The 17075-nt window shown below is 36.8% G+C and overlaps 1 protein-coding gene across 1 annotated transcript in view; it reads left to right on the plus strand.

Moving 5' to 3' along the window:
- FAM155A (family with sequence similarity 155 member A) overlaps nt 1-17075 on the plus strand; it is a 452025-nt gene that overhangs the window by 22285 nt on the left and 412665 nt on the right.

Raw genomic sequence — 17075 nt, forward strand, 5'->3', positions numbered from 1 at the left:
AGCATCACCAGGCACACCTGAATTATATTTGTCTCACTGTTGGAGAGCTAAATCATGACCTCTGTGTAAAGTCTGAATAAACAAGCTTTAAGAGGAGTGTTTCTAGGATTTGAAGGGATTGAAAAACAATCCCCTTATGGGCTGCAGAATGCTTGGGATATAATTTGCTTTAGCAGCTTTCACTGTCTGAAAGCTCAGTGCCTAGCTAAGCAAGTTAACTTGGCTGCCTACGTAGATAATGGGGAGAAAATGGTTTCTTCTCTCCTCTAAATAGGCATTTAAAATAGATGTGTTGAATTAACCTCTGGAGTTTCTGCACTCTCTCCATTAATTCAAAGGAGACTCATCAGGTCTAACTTTAGTTTATAACAGATTTCAAAGTTGCAGTTAAACTCAGTGTATCAAGTGGGGGAAAATGGCATTTCCAAAGGCATCCATCATCCATCATCCATCTTCCTCTAACATAGGTGTTTGTGACATGGCAAATGAATCTATGAAGGGAGCCCAGGGTGACAGACATATAAAAAAAGATGACAGGTTAGACTAGACAGCTAAAATTAAATGAGATCAATTTCTCTCTGGTTACTTGGGCATCACGTTATCCACAATAACTGCAGATCAGGTGCTTCTGCTCTCTGAGGAAAGTAGGGCTATGAAGCCATCATGTTACAGATATGCCACTGATCTCCCTTTGCCTTTTCTCCTTATTGTGTGTATTATGAGGGAAGCTGTATGGTACTGCAAAATATGTTTGAGAGGTGAAATGCCTCTGCAGGATCTCTCTCCATCAGAGCCTTCTGCACAGTGGAGGCTCTGAAGTGCTGTGCCATTGGAGGCTTTCCACAGGCATTCTGCAAGATTAGATGTCTAAAGGTGATGATGGGGCTTGTTGTTTGCCACAAGACTTTGTGAAAAGAAAATACTGCATTGCTTAAGTGCCATGGGATACAGCTTCAAATTATTTTCCATGAAAAGGCAAGGATTAGGGGATCTAATGAACTGCATCACTCCTGATACACACAATTCTCCTTATTAACAAATGATGTTTTGCATAATATTTTTTGTGCATCTCTACCTCCCAGTGATTTCCTTGTAACCCTCACTTAAAAACAAGCTTATCTTTAGCAGCACTCAGGATTTCAGTATTACTTTTTTAGGGGAAAATCCTCAACTGTTTACTATCAATGAGTCATTGCCTCCTAGTTTGACTGCAAACCTATTTTTCTAGGCTTTGGTTTCATGAGGAAATTGCTGCAGTCTCAAGTAGAATGCAGATGTGCAGGGTGCCAGCTATTATACCCTAATGACTTGTGGGAATGTGCTCCTATTCCTACAGTTCTGAGAGCAGTTCAACACTACTTATTCTGCCCACATTATCAGTACTGTTAAGCAAACATGGAAGTACTGGAAGATCTAAAGAAGTGATTTCTTTCTCTCTCTTCTCATTCTCCCCCCCACCGCACCCTCTCTCCTCCCCTTCCCCTTCTTTCATCCAGGATCATCCACAGAAAAATGTAGGGCACAAAAAGACAAAAAAAACCTTCTCTGTAACAGGTGACTGTTTGTAGAAGTGGAGCAGTTTAGAAGTTGAATTACAACATTGGAATAGAGAACCCCAAATATAAGGTAGAGCTGTAGCAATGAACTGAAAGTCTTCCATCTACCTACTCATCCAAGACACAGTAATAAGCAGGCTATCCTTAGAAGTAATACTGGTGATTATAAAAGCATATTTTATCATCTTTGTTCTAATGCTTCATTCAGTCCTGAACTTGATCGTTTTACTTTCAGAATCCATACATCTCCTTTTATGAATGTATCATCACCCCTCTTGGCACTATTATAGTTGAAGCCCAAAATAAAGAAGGAACAGAGCCCACCAGTTTACCCACCCTTCTGAATCAAAAATTAGTATGCTTCTCAGAAGCACAAGATGAGCCAAATTATTTAAAGACTGAAAATTTGCTAAGTTTCCATGATTTTTATTTACCTGGTTGTTTTTAGTTTGGAAAGGTTTATATTTCTAGCCTTCCTTAGAAAGCATGAGGATAAGTAAGTACTTGCCTCTTTCTAGTGTGAAAATTATCTCCAAATTACCTTCAAAGAACACAATTTAAGGACATGACAGTTCCAGAAAGAAAAATGCAGTATTAAGACTTGAAGCCCAAAAAGGCCAGCAAAACTGTTTAGAGACAGAGTTTTGAGCCTTTAAACAGCAAAGGCATTTCTTTTCGGATCCATGGAACTCCCAGCTCGCGCTGGACCAAGAGTTCCACCCCCAAGGGAAAGGGTTAGGGTATTTATACAGTTACAGGGGGGGTTATATACATATTCATAAGTTTGCAACATATAATTATAATATTCATGACAGGTGGAGTCTAGGCAGAGTCTGGGTGGAGTCCTCTCCTGGGAGATGTCGGGGGCGTCTTTGGATGAAGTAAGAAATCTTTCTCAAAACTTGAACCCTTTATCTCTCTTGTTTTCGATGACTTCATCTTGTTACAGAGCGAAATCGGACCCTTCCCTTATCTGCTGGTTGTGGCATTTTTTATCTTGTCTTTGTGCAGGTGTTCTCATTCCTTTGGTGCCTAGTTAGCCTTGGCAGTGCCTTGTTTTGAGAACAAGACCTACACTTTTACAGAAGTTAATCCACTCACTGCCTAGTTGGCCTTGGCAGTGTCTTGTTTTTAAAAGCAAGATCTGTACTTACAAGACAGAAGATGTTCACACTGCTTTAGTGGAAAGTTACAGGAATTAATCCTGCCGGGAGTTAACCCTGTCAGGGTCTTTGTTTCAGACTTAGCCTTTATTCAATGTGGTTGATACTACTAAGCATTAATATTTTTAGGGACTCTTCAATGAAGCATGTAGATATTACACAGAATCACAGAACTGTGTAGGCTGGAAAAGGCCTCTAAGGTCACTGAGTTCAACCATCAACCCAGAAAAAAACCCCCACCATGGCCACTAGCGCATGTCCTGAAATGCTACATGGTATTTTAATACCTCCAGGGATGATGACTCCACCACTTCCCTGGGAATTCTGTTCCAGCACCTGACTATTCTTTCATTAAATAAATTCTTCCTAATATCTAGTCTCCCGTGGTGAAACGTCAGGCCGTTTCCTCTATTTTTGTTGTTGTTGTTGTTGTTTTTCTTTACTTGGGAGAAGAGGCTAACATCCACCTCACTACAACCTCCTTTCAGGTGGCTGCTAAAGTAGTGATAGATTTCCTTCCTTTGTTGGTACACTGGTTTCTAAGGAGGGGGAATGGTAAACCTAATACAGATTCCTGATTAGCACCAGAAATGTGCAGAAATGGCAGCAGGGAGATCAGACTAAGAATTATGCAGTGGTGTCTGAGACGCAGAGGATTTTCTTCTTTAACATACTGAAGAGATAAAAGATTTCAAGTTACAAACATTCCAGACAGGATATTTACAAATCATATTTCTCCAGGTGGTTTCTGTTTTACTTTGACAATATTTGCCTGTATTTTTTTGTCCTTTTCCTAATGATCCAGTGTTCTACCTATTTCCAGCTTTGTGGCTAACCATTTGGACCATCTGACTTTTTCCTGAGTAACAGTCTGTCCCTGACTGAGACTTATATTGTCTGTAATCCCATCAAATACTAAATTTCAGCATATAGTTAGGCATAATTGTAGAGACCACTGAAAATGTGGTCACTGGTGCTACTTAATCTTGGTGAAAAAGAATAGGAAATTAAAAGAATTGGCATACTGGAAGGGGGAAAAAAAGAGTAATGATTTTAAAAGAAGATGTATATACTGAGATGTAGCATGTAGTGTTAAGTTCACAGGAGTGGTGTTGCAGTGCTTAGGGAACAGCTGATGAATGCAGGGAGAGGTTTCTGTCCATGTTGACACGTTTGCATACATTTATTCCAGTGGCTTTGGTGTGAGCTTCTGAGTACATTTTTGTCATTGGCAAAGTGTGATGGGAGAAGGAGGATGGAGAGAAAAGGAAGTAGGTGTAGAGAGACATTGTCAACCAGGTGCTTTGAGTTGCCAAAGAGTGGGTGTGAGTCCACCTGTGCCTGATTAGGACAGGCCCCTATTGGGCATGAGCAAGACCAGGGGGCCAATAAAGGTGGGACACACACCCACAGAAGGTACCTCAGCTTGCTCTGGTGTGAGGCATGGAGAGGCCAGCAGCTCGTTGAGCCTCTGGAGCAAGAAAGGCTCTTCCCGCTACACTTCTACCCTGGAAGTGCTGTGTGGTGGCTGGAGTCCTGGAAGAGACCAGCAGCTCATCGAGCTTCAGGAGCAAGAATGGCTCCTCCCGCTATAAGTAGGTGCTCTGCAAGAAAGAAAAGTCTTTATCTGTTGCCAGGGTGAAAGAAATTAAGGACAGCCTTCACATCTCCCAGATGCAATTTGGAAGTCAGGTGTAAGTTTTATACTATCTGTAGTCAATCTACTGAGATCAGGAAAATTTCAGAATAAACTACATCAACTACTGTCTACACAGAACTAACAAAAAACTTGAAACAACACATTGTTGTGTTTGTATAGCTTTAGAAAGGGAAGAGACCATATAACTATAATAGTAGCTGAAAAATGGGATTGCATTATGAAACTTTCAGAGCAACACTATGAAGCTGATTGAAATAATTACTAACCGTAGCATGGAGAGGTGTAGTGTTGTACAGAGCCCAAGGAATGGACTTCACATTTTTTAGAGAAGCTGGAAATCAGTCTTGAGTAGAAAAATTGAATTAAATCAGAACTGAAGAAAATCTTAAATGCCCTTTGCTTAAACCTCAAAGTTTACATGTTATCTTTTTATTTCTACATTGAGCTCTGGGCAGAAACAGTATCTGCTCTTGAGTTCTGAAGAGAAAGAGCCTTAGCCATGGTGTTTTTTTGTTTGTTTGTTTTTTTCTGTTTTTTTTTTTTTCTGTTTTTTTTTTTTCTGTTTCTTTTTCTGTTTTTTTTTCCTGTTTTTTTTTTTTTTTCTGTTTTTTTTTTTTTCTGTTTTTTTTTTTTTCTGTTTTTTTTTTTTTTCTGTTTTTTTTTTCTGGTTTTTTTTTCTGGTTTTTTTTTTCTGTTTTTTTTTTTTTTCTGTTTGTTTTTTTTTTCTTTTTTTTCCTGATTCTGGGAAAATAGTGCAGAATGCAGCATGATCAGAAGTACTATGTTCCAAGTAAGTTTTCTTTGTAAGAATGAAATAAATAAATTAAAGAGAGCTCCATAGTATGGTCTTGAAGATAAGCTTGAATCCAAACCAGCCATTAAGAAACGTTGCTATTTGAAGTCTGTGAACACAGGAAATAAAATTACTAACTTGCATTACAAGAGCATTTATGCTCATTTATGCTCTTCTTGTTCAGTACCTCTGAAATCTAACAATACATGTTCCAGTAGTTTAGCACTGATAATTTGTAATAGAAGCAGCTTAGTATCTTGGTCAAAAATAATATTAAAACCCCCTTAAGACCTCTCAGATAGAAGCAAGCACCTGAACTTGAGTTGTCATTTCTCCAGTTTACCATGTTCTTAAAAGCAGACAGTCAGCTACTGTTCACTAAACATAAAAAAAATAGGGCAGAAAATGCTATGATATGCCTTCAGTTTTGAATTCCTGTGGTTCTTTTGCTATCAGATCTTTGCTATGGTACATCACTAGACAGGTGGATGAACATAGGGCAGATTTAAGTCCTTCAGGTTTCCATTGTACTTCTGAAATGCTTTTCCCTGATTTTAGTTTTGATTTCTCTTTTGCCAAGAACAGAAGCACATATTTTGTGAATGGAATAGATTAGAAGAGATCATGCCAGCCCACTATATCAGCCACAATAAAAAAAAAAAATCAAGGCACTCGAGAAATTCTATACTCTGACTGCAAATCCAGATAAAATATGACTGCTGTATAAAAAGCCAAAAGGACTGTCAGATTTTATAACTCAATTTGAGGCAAACAAAGCCTGCTTCCAAATGTATTTGAAGCTACAGAGGAAATGGCAGTTATGACACAGAATCACAGAGGAACAACATGGTAACAAACTTGTAGATACATCTTATCTACAGAAAGAACATTTTTATGTGTTAGTCACTGCCATCGAAAAGACTTAGCCATGCAGTGACAGTCTAGGAGATAATGTGTGTGGACAACTGCATGTATTCTGCTGAATCACTGAATATGCCAAGTACAAGTATGTAGGAGTCACTGTCTGCTCTTGTGTATCTCAGAAGAGGGAAACTGGAGAGCCTTAAAAACCTGGGTTGGTGACATAGACATAAAACCGGTTATCAGGTTGTCAGCATCCCTCATTAAGCAATTTTTTTTCTTTCCATCTCTAGGCAATATAGTCTGGAGCATGGAAAACAGAGGTAGATAATATTGGACAGTCGTAAAAACAAAATTTCTCCTCCTTCTCTCGACTCCCCAGGAAAAATTGAGAAAAGGTGTGAAAAAGAGTGACTTAGAAAAGTGCTTTTCCAAAGGGCATGGAAAGCATATGGAAGAGGCTTATGATTATACAGTAAAGTGACAAGGTTAAACTAAGGACTCTTCCAGATGTGAAGAGAGGGAAAGAGATTCCACAATTTAGAAGAAAAGCTGTATCCAGGAAAAAGAATATCCTAAATTGCTCAGGTATCTATGAATGATAATAAAGCTAAGTAGGAAAACTGTGATATTTAGATATTAAGAATTTATCTAACTCTGTAGATTTTTTTTGTTTAAATGAAGAATGCTTGACTTTGTGGCTCTTTACTTTCTTTATTGCCTGTTCTTGAAGAAGAAGATGGTAAATTCACAGGTTAAAACTCTGGGAAAGAATAAACTAAAGTTACTGTAGAAGTGGCAGTGGATGATCCTGATCAGGGAAATTGCATGGTCTCAGTGCTGGGAAATGATAACCTTGTTTTCAGGAAATCTTCGAAAGAAACCTTGTTAACTAAGGGAAGCTTAAGAAAAGTTCGACCTCTACTAGAACTAAAATATATCAACCTGATAAATGTTCAGCTGGAGAGATCTACAAGTGCTGTGATATGTGTTTAAATTTATGCACAGTGAATGCTTCCTGGAAAGACAAGTCAAGACAGTGCATATGTCTTTGTGAGACAGAATCCTGAATTTAAAGTAACACTGAGCTAGAACCTTCAAAGCATCTCTGCCCATCAGATGTCAGTAAAATACTCGTATCTATCAGCATCTTCTTGATTTACAGATTCAAGTATGTTCACTGCTCTTGACAAAGGCTAATGATGGCAATGGGATGCTCTGTTGTTAGAAATGATGTTAATCTCTCATCCCCAGTACCATTTGTCAAATAAATCTGATCATAAAAGTGACCCATAAAAATGGTGCAGATCATCATGGTGGTGATAGCCATTTCCATCTGAAATTGCTATCAGTTGACACGCCTGTCCGTACATATATATATATATGCATATATATATATTTATATATGTCCTTTTTAATTCTTGAGAAAGCGTTTGAAAAAATACTTGGAAAAATAGCTGGTGGAGAGATGAAGCTTTAGAGAGCAGTGAAGGACAAGTGAGTTTCCTATCTGAGTAGTGTAGGTTATTGCTAGAGGGTGGAAATTTGGTTTGTATAAGCCAATGAGGCTTTTGTCAATGTGGCATTCCAACTAGCTATTCACAGGTGGCCTGCCATTGTAACTGCACTCAAAATAGCATTGGCTTTTTTAAAGCTGTAATGATAATTGAAAATTTGGCACTCAAATACTTCAGCTCATTCAACTTTCAGCTTGCTTGGTGGAGTTAGTTGAAGGAAACACACTGCACTGATTCTCTGCCAAATGCACGGGTGAAGCTTTTGTGGCTGAGGGCTGAGGGTAGGCTTTAGAAGGGAAAGCTGTACATAGTGTGAGGATGGAACATTTTGGAATAGCACTTTTCTTACCACGTATGACACTTGCAGCTGAGATTAGCTGGAGTATCTGTGCTAGCAGAGTATCACTAGGAACATTTCTTAGCAAGGGGCTGTGGTGCTGCTGAGGTAATGCAACACAGACAGTGGATTCTAAGAATCTGTTTTTTTAGCTTGTTGTCTCTTTGAGGCTGGGTAAAAGGAATCACATCAAGATACCTGTGGGAAGGGGAAATACTCAAGTTCACTTGGCTTGAAAAGCTGCGAGTGTCTTGTGGTATGTAATAGTTCCCATCTTTTATCAGCCAATTACATTGTTCTAGGATCTTGTTTTTATATTTCATGGGATGAACTTTAACAGCATTTACATGAGGTACTTTTAAAAGACAGAATTTAATTTAGAATGGGATTTTTCTCCATTGAAATCAACAGGAATATTATGTTTTCTATATTTGGGAGCAAAAGTGGGCCACAGATAAACCATTTTTTTCCCCAGAAAATGTGAGACACCAATTCTTGGCAACTGCAGCCTAACCATTCATCTTAGAAAGACTTTTCTAAAATAACTTAAAACATTTTTTAAAAAAAAATAGATTTCCAAATCTGACTCTACACAGCTGAACCTTATAATTTGTTTTTAGTTTATAGGTGGATAGATATTGTTACCAAATTAGACTGTGTTAGTTTTGTGAACTGACTTTGAATTAGTGCAAATGAGCACATAATAATCAGGGCAGTGAGGATTCATGCTGTTGAAAAATGGGTTAGCTAGTGCTACAAATCTGTTTCTCAGGAAAATGGCCAAGTGGAACCTTCAAAAGCTCTTATTCTTGCTTGCCTTCCATCAGGAGATGTAATAAACTTAAAGTGGGAATCAGATAATTTGTAGGCTAGTGAAAAATGGGAACAAATCTGTATCTAGGAGCCGAAGTTAGTGTCTGAAACGTGAAAGGCCATTTGAAATGAGGTTATTCTGGTTTCACTCTGAGCTTTATCTTTTGAGTATTGTTCACAAACAAATATTATTTTTCCTAAAAATCTTTCTAGCAAATATTTACCTGGGCAAGAGGAGAGGGCCACATAAATTTTGGTCAAGAATTATTCAAATATACTGGAATTAGGGAACGTTTGGCTAATTGCACAGAGGCAAAAATATAATTTGAGACTTAAAAGAAAGTGGGAAATGTGCTGTGACTCCTGTTAAAAGGTGTTGAATTCTTCTGTCCTGTACATATGAGTAGTTGAGGTCTGACACAATTGAAATCCCTGATGTTATGCTTGGTTAATAGCTGAGGAGAAAGTGGGAAGCTTGAGAATGAAACAGAAACTAAATAAGAGGCAATAAATTTAGAACAAACTGGAAGATGGGAAAAATCCAAATGGCATGTTTCTATCTGGGACATGTAAGAATCAGAACAGAAGTGACAGAAAATGAACATCTAAATGATTTATCTTTAAAAATCCTAAAAATATATTTTTTAAGAAACTCTGCTACAGTATCTTGCCTAAGTCTACATTTTCCAAGCACTAAGTATGGCTCTGGGAACCTTTGTGGGTTTTTCTCCCTTGTACTCTTTAGAAAAAACATGCTTTTTATAGGTTTAGCTCCTCTTCTCAACTTCTATGAAGTACTTTCTAAGCAAGAGATTTTGCTCAAATAGAGAAAATATCATGCTTTGTTGAAAAATACTTCAGTTTCACTGCAGCTAGTCTATACTTACCCATCAATTTTATGGTACTTGAATAAATTTTTGCTCTCAGAGAGATTGACCAAAAAGATCTCAAGGCAGAATTTGGTCTTTTCTGCACTCTGCCTTTGGAAAAAAAAGGGTGGGGGTGGGGGGAAAGGGAGAAAAAAAATCAAAGTAACATTATAAGCCCTATTCTATGAATATTCTTACCAACAGCTTCTCTTGACTACTTAGATTGGTCTAGGAAAAAAAAAAAATCTAGATGCCTTTTTTGAGTCTTTGAAGATTTTGTATGGCTCAATTTGTCTCTTTAGTAGTCCAAAGCAAAGAAATGAAAACTGAATTTGAGAATTCAGCCTCAGGCTTTTCCGGATGTATCAGCTTTTTCCTGTTCACTCATTCCAGCACCCATGAGTCAGGGCACCAAATGTTCCCAAGGAGGCTGTTTCCAGTGCCTCGCTGAAGTTGCAGGCATTTAGTCACAGATGAAAGAGGCACGGATGAGTATCTATGTAGCATCAGAAAAAAATACCATGGAGATATCTCTTTCAGCTGAATAACACCTGGCTGAGATATTTAGAGGCACAAGCAGCTTCAGTGTGTGTGAAAATAGGAAGGAACTTTCCCAGCATAAGGCTCTAGGGGAGAAAGCAATGTCAGGGATGGTCTATAAGCAGAAGCTAGGTTGAAGTAAATGAAGAGTGCAGAGAAATGCTATAAACTACCTGTATTCTTTGAAATTATATTAATTCCACTGTCTAATTATGAGCAGCTGTTAGATTTGTTTAAATCAAAGTATGATTCCCATAATTGTTGCATTATTATTATCTTTATTAAAGGACTCGACTGTTTATAGATGTTTCTGACAAATAAAAGGGAAACCAAACACACGAAAATATTTTTTTGTGGAAACTGCTACATTCAATATTTAAATTAATTCAGTCATTGTTTGGTATTCTCTCTCTCAAGATGATGTCTGAATGGAAGATTATGCATTGTGCTTTTTCAATTTCATTGAAAGTTTCTGTAAATTTACTCTGTAATACAGAATCCATCAAGTCCCAAGATGTAAAGACTCACAGACAGGAAGAATTTGCTATAACCCCACAAATACAACCTATTCTAATTATTGAGATTATTAGAATACTACTGCAGTGATGTTATTTGTTTGAGTGATGGGTTTTACTTAGTTCAGTTTCTCTAATGGAAACATCTAAAATATTTGGGTTTGGGAGCTTTAAAAAAAATCCACTTGCAACATGTATCTTGGCAAAGTAATTTAAGATTTTAAACCATATGTAATAAGCATACGTATACATATGTCTATATTCATATGTATTCATATGTATATGTATATATTCACCTATATATGTATATTTTCATATGTATATGAAGGATACTCAAACCAACAAAAGAAATGAAGCAGAGAAAGAAAGAAGCTATTATTTTTTTAAATTAGTGAATTGTAGAGCTCATATGATTAAGTTTGCCTTATTTCTGCACATGTAGCCTGTGCTACAGATACTTTGGTAGAAAATTAAAAATTGGAGAAATGTTGTTTTAGGAAGATTAATTATCAATATTATTTTATGACTAGTTTTAATTTCAAATGTATCCTCAGAGTAATTGCGGCATTTTACATTTCTGAAGTGGTCTGTAAACCAGATTTTTTTCCTAAAACTGTGAGTGTTCAGGATGTAACTATAGGCATATATATGTATAAGGGTACTTAAGAAGGCTAAAGCCCCTCATTCTGAGAAAGTGTTGCCTTCTCCATCATATGCCTTCCCTCATCATGAGGTACAGTTGCACTTACTGCATCTCTACAAATTCCTTTACTCCTTCACGTGCCATTCACCTGAAGAATGTGTCCATGCTGCTTCACATTTTGTATTGGAAGAAAATAAAATATCAATAAGATCAGATTCTGCGTTGTGATAAAGGTTTACTTGGTGAAGACCCAGGAAGCAAAGGCAGTGTCACGGTTTAACACTGACCCGGCAATTAAACCGAATAACAGACGCTCTCTATTAAGAGCAGTAAGAGCAGCTGTCACGCCTAAACCTGAAAACAGTTAAAAAGACACTGTATAGCTAACTGGACTGCTGAAACTAAGGATGAAGTTAACCATGTTGGTGTAGAAGAGCAGGTTGTGGTTTATACCAGCTACAGTGCTGAATTCCAGTGTGATGAAGTCAGACAAGAAGATGATTTGTCTGAGATAGGGCTGCAACTCTTTGCCATGTCAGAGCTGTCAGTGTCTGTGGAAAAGGAATTCTGAATCCAAAAGTCAAACCCTGAGTTTTATGGCATATGACCCCTTTTCTTCAGAAGTGAGATTGCTGTTTATTCAGGAAACAGAGTTTCGAGGCTTACTTCACCCTGAGGTATCTCCTATGACTTAATCATCAAGGTAAGGATTTCTATAGATGAGTATTTCTTAAACCCTCTGTTAATTCCAAACTACAGTGGATGCAGAAATGCAACAATTCTGGAGCCATATGAAAATGACCCAAGAAATGCTTTGCCTAGAAGTCTTTTTTTTTTTTTTTTTTTTTTTTTTTTTTTATTTGTATTTCCATCTGGATCCTTTGCTTTTGGTCTCACAGCGTATTCATTTTTGACTATACAGTGTTCTGTAACATATTGCTTGGCACTGTCCTGGGAAATAATTTCCATAAGTTCAACTTCCTCAGAAGTCTGTGGGGTTAAGTGCCAGTTTCCTTTTTCTCATCAAATCCTATCATTGGAAGGCTATCCTGTAATGAAGGGGCAGTAGGACCATGATACCTTTCAACCAAGATCTGTGAAGTCATATTGATTTATTTTGATATGAGTTAAACCAGCAAAAACAAGTTGTTTAGACTCCTCGGGTGGCTGCCTGATGTCAGGAAGATGGGAACTTTATTGAGTTTATGTAATAAACTCAATGTAATAACTTGGCTTTAGCCAAGTGGAAAAGTTTTCCAGAAAACTGCATGATGTGAATCTCTCGGAAATCTAAGCAGGGATTCTTGAATGAGTTTTCTGAGCAGAAACTTCCTAAGATGTGTGAAATTTGTAGCTTGGATCAGCCTTCCCACTGAGAGATGTGTTGGGAGTGGTTCATGTCAACAGTTAAATATATGGCTAAAGTTCTGTCAGATAGCATCTTGAATCCAGTTTAAGCCATGCAATTCTATAAGAGGTAGAGCTGTTGATTTTGATTATGTTCTTTAGTTGACATTAATGATCAAATAGCTGTTTTCTTATCATCTACGTGTAGTTAATTTTTGTCATTCATACAGTAATTTTTTAAAATTAAAGAATTTGACTTATTTCATTCTGAAATTATAATTCGTTCAATATTTTTCTACTTTAACATACTGTTAATAAAAATCAATTTTAGTAGTCCATTTCTAGATTTTTATTTAAATTAACAATTTGTGAAAGTAATTAAGTCAAGTCCTTTTAAAAAACGAGCAACATTACATAATATTTCAAGATTTCAGTGGATGTTAGCACCTAGCTGACTTAAAGGACTGACCAAATGTCTTGACTCTTTGTTTTCATGTAAATTATATGGATTAGAGAGAGCTGACTTGTCAGATATCTGAAACAAATTTGTATTTTCACTGGATGAAAAGTTGGGAGCAAAGGTGATCTTAATTTACCACTCATATTTGTCAGACTTTAGGACATACCTTAATGCTAGAGTAAAGCAAATCTATGCATGCTCCCTCTAAACTTAACAATGGTTTAAAATAGGAAACATTTTATTGGAAGAGCAAAAATTATATAAGTACCAATATTTTTTTAGTTGATAATGTGGACAACGAGAAAAGTCATTGAGGTTTGGCCTGTGTAAGCATCTCTTAATATTTAATCTGAACCTTGAAGTCAGTGTGGCAAAATAACAGGAAAGTGAGATTTGTGTAATCCATGGTAGGTGCTTTCGGTTCAAGCTTCCTGTAGGTCTTTATTCTTAAATTGATTATAAAGATGTTCAAATGGCTTAAAATTAGACATCAATTGTTGGCACATAAAAATAGATTAGATAAACCCTACTGGAAAAGTTTTGTTTTGTTTGTTTGCTTGTTTTTATTTACTACAATGGACATGGGACTTGGCTTTCACAAATATTTCAGTATTTCAGTTCTGACCCAGATTACTCCTCTGAAGTGGAGCTCCTGATCTATCTTGCTTTTGAGCTTTGGTTCACATTACTAAGTGTCCTCAGAGCATGGGAACAGTAGTTCTTTAGGATGAAGTTCAACTGGAAGATGGGCTTCAACTGCTAATAGGCATTCAGTCTGTGCAACCAGGCTAGACCTACTCTGCAATTGTTGTCCCCTGCATTCAGGATCCATCAGAGCATCAGCACCAAATGCTACAACCCATAAATTCACCCATACAGAGCTGCACTATTTTTTACCAGAGCAAACTTGAAAAATGAATTCTTGTTGCTCTTACAGAAGGTGCAGATAACCTATAAAGCCAAAGAGAGGTGATAGTAATATGCCAATAAAAAAAGAATTTGACAGTTTTCACTATGTTACTGTCTTGGGTGCCACTCACAAAAGTGAATGCTCAAAAGGGAATCAGGGCACGAAGAGAGCCTGAGTTGGCAAATCAAATACACAAACAAAAAATAAAACACTTTTTTACATTTTCTTCCAAAAAGCCCCAACCATATATCTAAAATGCAATTTTTTTTTCCCTGAAAATTTTAAATGAAATTAAACAGGTTTTACATTTTAAGCTGATACAAAAAAACCCAAATCAAACCAAACTAAAAATAAAAAAACAACAAAAAAAACCAACTCCAAAAACTCTAATTAAAGTAGTGTTCATTATGTTAGTCATTATTTTTTCCCCCAACAGATTGTGAAAATTATTAGTTGAATCTGCTTCATTGGAAATCCATAAAGGGGCTGATTCTGCTATTAAAAAAGAAGTAAAGAGAGAACAAAACAAATCTAATACAATTTTAGGGATTGATTTCCATCAGTTATATTTATGAGTAATGTGTAACATACATAAAAGTTAAAGCTCGTGGCAACATGTTTTGATCTACAGTTTTCCCACGCCTTTTTTTGTACAGAAGAAAGTTGATTATTGATTAGGACATAAAGGAAATTAAATGCAGAAAAGGAAAAATTGGGTAAAATATCAGAGCACAACTTTATGTGTTCAAAGCCCATTTAATTTTAATGTTGTTAAGTGCTCCTCTAATAAAAAAAATACTGCAAAGGTTGGACTGTGGATAGGGCTGTGATAACTGCTTTTGGGGAGCTGAACTCAGATGACAGCACCCCCCACCACCACTGGGACTCTGTTCTGTTTTGATTAGAACCCCAAACTCTTCCTGGTGTCTGGTTCAGCCTCCTACAGATACCCTCCTTATCCAGACAGACCCACCAGCTTTTGTTACCTGTAAACTTATTTCCTCTGGAGATCTGTGATGACTCAGGTATGGTTTTAATGACAATCCATAATTTAGTTTTTTCTTCCACCCACATGCTGCAAGAATGTGGAGCAGACAAGATAAAATTTAACATGAAGCCAAGTTATAAATGTTGTTAATTTAACTTAATTTATTTATGGTTTGCTTTCTGCTTTCATTTGGAAGAAACAGTCTTCATGCAGTTCCTGTATGTGATGATACCTGCTTTGTATTTTAGTTCAGGTCTATGCTTGTGCAAAAAAAAAAAAAAAAATCAAACAGAAAAGACAGGAAACACAAAGAAAAAATCCCACTCACTCTAGAGAGTGCATTAATTTTGATCCAGAGAAAGAATGAAAAGCCACAGCTCCTTAGGAGTACAGCTTATACCATAAAGAAGGCAGTAGTGGGCAAAACATGTATTGCACATCAGATGGTTACTGATGTGAGAAACAGCCAGATACCTTTCCCCTTCAGAAGAACTGATGGAGTTCTGGAGGCAGCATCCATTTTCATTCCTAATGTGGTCTTCCCAACACCAGTCATCTGTTGGAAGTGTCCTGTCAGGTGTGTCCCAGCAGCAAGACAGCACTAGCTTTTGAAAACACATGGGACTAACCAGAATGCTTTTTGAATTATTAGGCTTAAGTATGGTTCTTTTTGATTTCATCTTTGTGTAATGATCCAGTTTGCCACATTTGTATTAAGAGATTTTACCTACTGAGAAGTGTGTTGATGAAGAAATGGGAAAATGGGCTTTGAAGGGAAACAGGTACAGTAAAACCTGTCAAGTAAATTTAATGCAGTAAGGTTTCCTGTAATTGTATTACCTTTATTTAATATTTTTATGTAACGACAAAAGTAAATGCCTTGAAAGTTGTATTCCCACTGACAGCTTCCCTGCTATTTTATGGCAGCATCCACTATAGTTAATGGTCTATCACAGCTTCCATTATAAGTTCTGATTTTTCAAGGCTTTATTGTAGCAACAAAATTGTTAGAAAGGGATTTCATCCTGTGAGAGTCTGGAAAACGAATTTCAGTTTAAATTGGCTTAGCCATCTCTAAATTAGAGGCAAAGAGGGTTTTTTTCATTTTTCAGGCTTTATCTATCGTTTTCTTTAATAGGCCAATTTCTTTTCTATTATAAACTGGTATCGTTCCTCTGAAGTTGGAAAAAAGAGCCAAAAGTTTGGCTTCTGTCTAGAATATCTGTCTTGATAAACAACAAGGAGCTATTTTACTGCTTTCAAAGCACTGCAGATCCAAGATTGCAGATAGGCACTTGTGCAGTTTTTCAACATATACCCAACAGTGTGAGAAGTTTATAATGTGTGAAGGAAACATATAGATGTTACGCGTGGCAAAGCCCATGACCCCTGTTCCTGATTCACTGACATAGTGTGCTATTTGCATTATTCTTTGCTCTTCAATTTATATCTGCAGGATTTAAATGCTACTAAAGCTTCTTTCCTACTGTTTCAAATCTAAGAAAATATAATCAAATAAACTGGTCCTTTTTCCTCTTACACAGATAAAAAATACAAGAAGTAGACCAGATGTTGTACTGAATCCCTCATACATGTGCCACCAAAGGCAGAGCAGACATAGAGCTCTATCCTGAGTACTCTGTTGCAATATCACATTTCAATTTACTTAATTACAACTGCAGGTGGTGTGGTGACAAAGTTACAGCACATCATATCATAAAGAGACACCTATAATGTTTTTTTTTCCTGCATAAACAGTAAGAAACCAGAAGTGTGATGATGTGACACCTACTCTCAGTCAGCATTCAGAAAACCAGCAGCATCTGCTTATGCTGCAAGACAATATCAAATTTTCAAACAAGGGCAATAGCATAAGCCTGATAAAACAAAACAAAAGGATAAAAATATTTTTTTCAGCAAGGTTAATTAATGGATTTTGCTATGTACAGGATTTGACCCATAATATTAAAAAGCATCAAATGGATAGGCAGATTCAATGTTCACACTCAGTATTAGAGATTAAAATAGTGTTTTAAGGCAAATTGTTCAACAATGTGAAAATACAAGGCTCTGAAATACATAACTTAGTAATTTGTTTCTTTA

The sequence above is a fragment of the Calypte anna genome, chromosome 1, assembly GCF_003957555.1.
Source record: "Calypte anna isolate BGI_N300 chromosome 1, bCalAnn1_v1.p, whole genome shotgun sequence".
Lineage (NCBI taxonomy): Eukaryota > Metazoa > Chordata > Aves > Apodiformes > Trochilidae > Calypte > Calypte anna.